This window comes from Eucalyptus grandis, chromosome 3 (genome assembly GCF_016545825.1).
Source record: "Eucalyptus grandis isolate ANBG69807.140 chromosome 3, ASM1654582v1, whole genome shotgun sequence".
Taxonomy (NCBI): Eukaryota; Viridiplantae; Streptophyta; class Magnoliopsida; order Myrtales; family Myrtaceae; genus Eucalyptus; species Eucalyptus grandis.
In genome coordinates this window covers 7,331,982-7,341,460 of record NC_052614.1, presented here as the reverse complement: position 1 = coordinate 7,341,460, position 9,479 = coordinate 7,331,982, and positions in this window count along the sequence as shown.

The window sequence follows — 9,479 nt, the reverse complement described above, 5'->3', positions numbered from 1 at the left end:
CTTGTTAAGCCTTGACAGAGAGTGGAACATTTTTGTGTGAAATTCTGTACGGTCTCTATTTGGCTATTAGTTTAGAGCACAAGTTGGTCAGTCTATGATTATAATTTGTGACCTAATTTAGCCGGCTCGCTTGTCATCATTCTAATTAAGTACATGACGCTGGTTACCATATGGCATTGGAAGGGTCTTCAAGCTGTTGAGAGAATATGATCTGGACGTGAAGTCCTAAACATAGACCTTGGAATGTTCGTACATCGTTGCAAACTGCTCTAGGACAGACAGCGAAACCTCTCCTAGGATATAAACCGCGTGAATAATGTTTCCATGGAGAGGTACTGGTGCGTTTTCCGAAGGAGAGACAACACGGGCAGTGCTCAGACGACGGTGTTGTGTGTGAAACAGGTGAAGCAGGAGGTGCCAGAGGACTGGGACGAGAGCATGCCACTGCACGGGGACATCATTGAAGGGTTCGTGGAGGAAGACATGGATGAGTTTGTGCCGACCAAGGCCCGGTCGGAGTTCAACTTGCAGCTTGGCAAGATCAGCCAGCAGGCTGAGACTTTGTGGGCGAAGGTGAGGAGGGGCAACTGTGTGATTAAGCTCCAGGCACACATAGTGCCTCTTAAGGGCTTGATGCTCCAGAGGAAGTTCACGATCCAAGCCGCATTGACGATAGACGTGGTGGTTTTAGGGGATTTAAACCTGGAACAAAATTGCAAGGTAACTTTTGCCTTTTTTTTCCTAAATCTACGATCACTTCATGTTAAGGGTTTAGACATTACCAAAGATGTGGGGCGTGCCAACTGCTGAGTAATCTTATGAAATAAATTTGATTGTTGTTCAAACGATTGAATTTTGACGCATCACTAACTGAACATGTTTTGGGCAGAAGTCTTAGTATTTCTAGCTAAACTTGATTGATTTTACCTGTTCAAAGTTTCCCTCGAGATGATTAAACATAAGCCTTCAGATTAGAACTTCACAATAGTAAATCACGGATTGCGTTCACTGGGCAAGAAGCCCTGGAGACAAAACCAGGCAAATGAAAGTTCATCCCCATGTGCTGCAAACATTCATCCACACAATTATCCTGCTAGGATGATGGCTGGTAGATATATATACTACCTCTTGAACATTCATTTGGAAGAGCATGCCTGTATATCGTGCAAAGGGATAAGATGAGGACTTTCCATCTGACGATGCAGAAAGGAGCAGGCGGGTGGTGAATGTGGACACCGCAGGATTCAAGAGGAAAGGAATGAGATATGACTGGAAGGCAAAAGTCGGGACCTACTTGCCTGATCAACGGTCTCCGGTAGTTAGCTCCATTCTATTTATGCCTCTACCAGGTGAACACACCGTCAAGGCCACTACAACCCGGTCCATGGCCTGAGTCTCTGCGTCAGTTTCCTCTGGAATTCCTCTCGTCTTTGTCAACATCCAAACCGAACAGATCGTGACATCGGTAAATTCTCTCTCCCATTGAGATTCTTCGCCAAGCTCTTGAGATCTGTTTATGATTATAGCTCCCTCATGTGAATGTAGCTTCTAATTCTTGGCATGTTGAGTGATTACTTCCCTGTTTTTTTTTTCACTAAGGGCAAGAACATCCCCACAGGAAAAGAAATTAGTTTGGGGAAGCAACATAGCCAGACAATGACTGTCCAAATGGTTCATGGGATAAGATTATGGTTTTTACCGGGAATTGCGGAGGTTTCAATAGAACTAGTCCCCGAACCCGGAGAAACACGGTTCGTAATGCACATCAAACGAACTGAAGAGGCAATCATCACAATTATAGGACGACATTTTATTAGCTGATATTCCTGCAGAAATTGATGTGACTAGCTCCTCCACGCAGGGCTTCATCTGCATCTTCTCCATGACCAAAGGATGAGCAGCCGATTGCGCTGGGCTTGGACGCATCGGCAATGCAGCTGGGCACCTGCTTGTGGTCTCGAGATTAGAAGGCAAAAGCTGGCAAAAGAATAGCCCAAGTGCTAAAATTTGACACAATGGGACACTTTTAAGTGCCAAAAGTAAGAAAAGTGACACTTAAGTGCTACTCGGCAAAAAAAGGCCGATTCCATTATTATTGCTCGCCTACATGGCTTGTCGGAAGCTGACTCAGCAAAAAAAGGCCCAAACGACATCGTTTTGACGGGGATTTGAATTTTAATATAAATATTAATTAACTTAAATTTAAAACCAAATATTAAAAAGAAAAAAAGTTGCAAAATGGCAAGAGTTGAGCCCTCGCCATTGCCTTCTCGACGTCCCCGGAAGGGGATTGATGGTGGGGAGGCGGCGACGAGGGCTCAGCCCTCGCCTTCGCCTCTTCCCCTTCCTCATCCTTTTTTAAAATTTAAAATTGATATAAATATTTTAGTTTAATTAATATTTATATTAAAATTCAATTAAGAGGCAAAAACGAGAAAAAAAAAAATGAAGGAAGATGGAGATTGTAGGAAGCGAAGGGCTAGCGACGGCGAGGGAAGGGTCGACTAGGGTTGTCGGGCCCGACCAGAGTCAAGCAACCCCGTCTAACCACCGGAGAGGGCCTGTGAGCCCTCGCCTAGATCTAGGGCAAGGTCATGGCCCTCCCAAGATTCGGCGACACTCGTAGGGCCAAGGGTCATCGATGGTCTGGGTTTGCCCTAGATTTGGGTGAGAGCTCACAGTCCTCACCGGCAGTCACCGGGCTCATTGCCCCCTAGCCCGGCAACCCCAACGAACCCTTCCTCAGCCCTCGCCGCCTGCAATCTCCATCTTCCTTCCTCTCTTTTTTTTTTTCTTCTTTTTTTTTCTTTTTAAATTTAATTTTTAGCTTTAAATTTTGTTTAATTAATCCTCATGTCGTAGCATAACGACGTCATTTTTACACTTGTCTAACCACGTCAACATACAAAATGACATCGTTTTGCACTTGTCTCGCTAGAAAATTGCCACGTTAGCATTTTTGCCGGATTTTCTCGTCGTTGACACTTAAGCGATCTATTTTGCTCTGATTTTGGCACTTAAGTGTCCTTGTGCCAAGTTTTGCACTCCAGGTATCCTAATCCCAGCAAAAGCCTAATGCCTTCGAATGCGTGCTCTGTAGAGCTAATGCACTGCTGTGAACACAGCGACATAAGAGAAGTCCTCACCGCAGCCATCGACACGATGGATAGGATCAAAATCCACATCATGGGATGGCCGAACCAAACTCGCCCTAATACATGCGGCTCTCTGTCCTCCTAATGTACACCGTTCACCCCCTCCGCTGTTAAAAAAAATGAAAGTCAATATAGAGATTATGTACCGACAAATTTTTTACCCATGTCACGTGAGGAAGAGTCAAAACAATTTCAAGAATTCTTTGCCATGTTTCTGAATGCATTGGAGTAAGTGATCCGAGTACGTAACCTGCTTAATTAAGTCACATAACTTGGTTTTCTTGCTCTTTCTTTCTGGGAAGCAACTCAACAGGTCAGATTGATTCGGACAATTTTGGCTTTCCCTTCTCCAATTTATGATCATTTCTTTTTGCTGATTATATCTTCAAATGTCAATTGGTTTTCGAACAGAGATGGGCAATCAAATGTATAGCAAGACTGCTGATTGCTCCTTGTGCTTAATCTTTTTGCTAGATTTAAATCATTTGCGACTATTTTGGTAGGAAGACTAATCGCAGATGCACGTATGACACTTGCTCATTTCAAGCATCTTCCTAACACAATTCACAAAGTCAAATAACGCTCCTGAAGAATCAAGCAATGTGCAGGCTCAAATAACACCAATAGAAGTCTTTGAAGTTGACATGCTGCTTTCAGGGAATCGGGGGATTACAGCTGGGGACCATTTTGTGGTGACACTGTTTGCATTTAATCTATGGAGGTCAAGGTCACGCATTCACACATGTCCCTCTTCGAAAAGAAAGGAAAAGCATAGAGTTGATGCATCTCTTATTGCTCGTCAAAAGTACCGTAGAAAATTATGATCAATGATCTTGGCTAATCATGTCTAACATCACGTGCATTTGCTCCGAAACTGTTTGCATTTACTCTATGTAGGTCAAGGTCACATGTCCACACATGCCCCTATTCGAAAAGAAAGGAAAAGTATGATGTTGATATATCTCTAATTGCTCGGCAAAAGTACCATAGAAAATTATGGTCATTGGTCTTAGCTAATCATGTCTAGCATTGTGTGCATTTGTGCTGACACCGTTTGCATTTAGTCTATGTAGGTCAAGGTCACATGTCCACACATGTCCCTATTCGAAAAGAAAGAAAAAGCATGACGTTGATTGCTCAGCAAAAGTACCGTAGAAAATTATGGTAATTTATCTTAGCTAATTATGTCTAACATTGTGTGAAGGCCTCGGGGACTATGACACTACGTCTATCTATTAAGAGCCTAATATCAATACATAATTCTTCAAAAAACTTCAATTATAATATAGTAGATTCATATGCTCAACATTTTGGGACTATTTTGGTAGGAAGACTAATTGTAAATGCACTCAAGCATCTTCCTAACATAATCCATAAAGTTGAATAATCCTATTGAAGAATTAGGTAACGTGCAGGTCCAAATAAGACTATAGCAGAAGCTTTTGAAGTTGACATGCTGCGTTTAGGGAATTGGGGGATACACCTGTGGACCATTTGGTGGTGACGCTGTTCGCATTTGATTTATGTAGGTCAAGGTCACGCGTTCAATCATCCTGGGCTTCTTCATCTAAATAAGAAAACCATTTCTGTTGTGGCAAGGGTATACATTCTATGTGATTCATTTCCCTGCCTAGCGCCATTTAGGCCTTTGGAGACTGAACAAATCAATCAGAAACTTATGGTTCTTCAATCCTTGAATTTTTTTAATTGGAAGAAAGAGAAGATCAACTCTCTTTGGCGGAATTTTGGAGGCATAGCCTCCATATTGAGCTTAAACTATTGGCAAGCTCAAAATCACTTGGAATTACCATACTGAGAAGGCCGATTCATAATGTGCCAATGATACTAGTGCTCATTTGTTTCTGTCCTAACACACCCATATGGCAGAATAATTTTTCTGAAGTGCCTAGTTACGGCTCATTACGATTGAGCGTGCGTTAGTGCAAAAATTATAATTCCCATACCGATGAAATTAATGTCCTTTCAAAGTAATTCATTACAATTTGCATGAATAGAGCATGGCTGCTTTACATCATCAAGGACGTCATGGCTCCAACGGGACATCTTACTTGTGCGAACTCGACCTGTATAGGACCAATGGAGACAAGACGAGATTCGGCAGAAAATGGCCGACAGCCGAATCCTCACATACCCACGCTAAGGGTGCGTTTGTTTGCGTTTCCGTTTAAAAATTGTTAGAACAGAAATAAAAATATATATATATATTTCTGTTCGGGAACAATTTTTTGAACAAAAAACGCGTTTGGTAAACTTGTTAGGGAATAAAAAATAAACGAAACACGTTTGGTAAATTTGTATAATTTTTTATTTCTTTTATTTCTATTTTTTCCTTTTTTTTTCTTTTTTCTTTTCCTTTTTCTTTTGGCCGTCGTGGCGAGGTCGAGCCTCGCCGTAGCCGGGCGAGGCTCGCCCTCGCGGGGCCGCGAGCCTCGCCGTGGGCGGGCGAGGCCGCCGGCCCTCGTCGGCCGGTCACCGGCCATGGTCGAGGCCGGCGACCGGCGAAAGAAAGAAGAAAGAAAATAAGAAGAAAATATAAAAGTGTTCCTCAAATGTGTTTCAGAAATAAGAAACACAAATTCGTTGTTTCTTATTTCTGTTTCTTTTTTGTTCTTGGGAACAAAAGAACAAAAATACAGAAAAAATGTTTTAAAAAAAAAAGAAACACAAACAAACAAGCCTAAGTCTCCAAGAATCATTACCTTTTCTGACATTCTAGGACATTTGCTGGAATTGCGCCAAATACTTGCTGACGAGAAAGATCTGCCGATCATTTTTCGGTCTCCGTCAAGCCTAGCGTTAAGCTGACATGGTTATGATGGTATTTATTCAAGTTTCAAAATGGAGGAAAGAGTACTCTGAAAATCTCTTTTTAGAGATCCAAACATAGAGTCCGAGCTCTACGTAGCTGCCGTGAAAGGGAATGTGCCAGCTTGAGTTGCTCCCAAAAAGATAAACTATTTCTTGATAGAATCATGACCAAAAACATAACGAGCATCCTCTACACATTGCAACCACGCTTGGACGCTTGGATTTCGTGGAAGAGGTCCGGTCCTAACTCAGAAGGCCGAGCTGGCAAGAGAGCAAGATTCCCTCTTCATCTCGAGTAGCAAAAAGATCCCCTAACATCGTGGCATGCTTGTTAAGAGTCAACCTTGATATGTGTATTGTCCTCAATAAATACGAAAGAAACCCTCTCGTGACCATGAAATGCCATGTGGATATATTGGAATATTTGGTCCGAGTGAGACCTAATGCAGCCCATAGTGTTGTCGAACATGGCCAGACAATCCTGCATTTATGCGTGATGCATAATAGACTAGAAGCTTTGAAACTTTTGATAGTTATCTTGGGCGATGATCAGTTCATCAACTCAAGGGACAGATATGACTACATGATTTTGCATTTGGCTACTGCAAATAGAGAAACTAAGGTATGTTTGTACAACCAAGCCTCTGCACTAGTCAAATTCAGTGAGCTTATCAATAAAAAAAAGGTGATTCTAGAAATATTCGGAAGCTAAAAGATACCCATTTGTAAATCATTATATGTTTTGATATTTAAAAAGAAGGAAGTCGTTGGTCCATATAATAAACTACAACTTTACACTTCACACAATTTTGATACTTATTTTATCTAGATCAGAAGGAACATAAAAACGGAGATAGCAAAAAGAGTTTCATCAAGGGACGAGTATCCCTTCTGATGGCATCAAATAATAGTCACAAAGACTAGAGGACTGAAAAACGTTAGTAGCAAAGTTAATCCTGAAAAGTACGTAACATGGTGTTGTCTAGATCAAATTTGACCCCAATTGATACATTTTGATGTTACTCCTCTACAGACCATGCTCTCCTTGACTAATAAAGGAGTTAAACCAAACATTAAGAACTCCAGAGGTTTCACAGCATTCGCCGAAAGTGAGGAAAAAAAGAGAAAGTGACAAGGCAATATGGAATTTGACGCTAATGGTGATAGTGACATTGCTAGCTACGATGACATTCCAAGCCAGCATTACCCTACCTCACGGCCTTTGGGAAGGAGATTTCATGGGTGATGAATAGACTGCAGCATATACTGCGGGTGAATCTGTAATGACAGATAAGTTCCTGAACGCGTGCAAGAATTTCTTAACATATAACATGATAAGTTTCATTGCGTCGCTTAGTATCATTATGCTTTTGATGAGTAGTCTTCCTCTAAAGCGGCATTGGATCACCATGAGGATTGCAATGCTGATTATGTGGGTTGCGATAAGCTTTGCAGCGGCAACTTATGCCATCTCCGTATTTGTCTTCACACTAGCGAGCGAACTGAAAACGTTCATTGGTGCAATTGGACTTGTGGTGCTGGCATGGGTTGGATAGATAGCTCTTTTTTTCCTGTGTCGCTTCGTTTAATCCTGAAATTGGTATGCAAGATTCTGGAATTCGTCCGCAAAGCCTCGACAGAACGCAGGCCAGAGGATCATACGGTTTAGTGGCTTTATATAGTTGCAAATGTGTTTGTTACAGAAGAAGCGCCCTGAGACCTAAGGCCATAAAAGAGGAGATGCTATACAGTGCATGCGTTGTTCAGTGTGCCAATTAGACAACTTAGCTCCGATGCATTAGAGTATGGTATGTGCCAGAAAACAATAAATGTTTTAATCCTGTTGAATTTATGGAAAAGATGGAGTTTAGATGTATAATGGATGGCTGTCTTATTTGATTTGATTTGTGGCAGTTTAAAAAAAGAATGACTTATAGGATTTAAAGTCCAAAAATTTCAGCCATGGGATCAATTTTATTTAGTGTAACGGAAACATATTCAAGTGGTAACTTATTGATAATTAAGGAAGTTTGTTCTTGTGCAAATTCTACGATTAATTACGGAAAATCACGATAGTCGAAAGGATTATTACTTATGGACAGGATCCATTGATTACAAATTTGAAGGATTATCTATGTAGATTTACTAAGAATAGGGAAATAGAAAGTAAACTTTAGGTTGCTTAGATTTCTCAATAAAAATTATGATCCTTATGATCTTTTGAGCTTACGATGACTTGAGGTAATTTACTATCTATAAAAGTAGAGAACTCATTACCATCTACACGAACTTGCGACTGATTTACGATTATAAATGTCAATAATTGATTATAAGTTGTGCCTCCTATGACAATTTCAAGTATCTTATTATCCCAATGGTTTATTGCTATGTGATAGGAAATTTTTGTTTCAAATTGTATTAGCTCAATTACTACACAAAAGGGAGAGTACTAATTGGACATGGGATTGAGATCGTGATGATTTTAGGCAAATTACAATTGCCAGAGGTGTAATTATTAAGGACAAGAACGACAAGTTATGACTAGTTGAGGAAAATTACCCCTAGAATGATTATTTAGTAATTCCATTGTCGAGTTATAAAATATGAAAGGAAGTTATTACTAATACTGGAATAATACAAAATAATCAACTAACAATTTTGACTAATTGAAGAAAATTATGATAAAAATGGATAATTACTACATCCCGATGTCATCTTGCTGTTCGTAGATTATCTTCTCCTTCTCCAATTTATGATCATTTCTTTTTGCTGATCATACCTTCAAATGTTAATTGGTTTTGAACAGAAATAGACAATCAAATTTATACCAAGATTACTCATTACGCTTTATTTTGTTGCTGGGTCTAAATCATTTCCGACTATTTTGGTAGGAAGACTAATTGTGAATGCACTTCCGAGGGGTGAGCATGGTTCCGGTAGAACGGGAACCGGAACCAAACCGAAGGAGGGTCCGGTTCGGTTCCCGGTTCCGAAGAGGCCGGTTCCTTTTTTCTGGGAACCGATCAAATTCAAAATGAAAAACCCTAAACCTCTCCTTTCCCCCTTCCCCACGTGATTTCCCCCTCGATTTTCCCTCCTTCCCCTTTCTTTTTTTTTTTTTTTCTCTATCTTTCTTTTCTCTTCTTTTTCCTCCTCACGTCACTTCCTGCCCCCTACCCCTACTTTTTCTTTTCCTCTCTCTCTCTCTTCTCTTTCCCCTCTCGGCTGAAACCCCCATTCTTCTTCTTCTTCTTTCTTTTCTTCTTCTTCTTCCTTCCTTCCTCTTGCAAGGGATGACCACGATTCCCGGGTAGAATCGGGAATCGGAGAACCGAACCGGACCCTCCCGTTCTCTGCCTCTGCCCGTCGCCGACGCCGGATGCCGTTGGACGCCAGTCACCCCGCACTCGTCTCACCCTTGCCTCCTGCTCCCTCGATGCCGTCACCCCTCGCTTGCCTCGCTACTCAGCCGCTCGCCGTCTATGCCACCAGTGG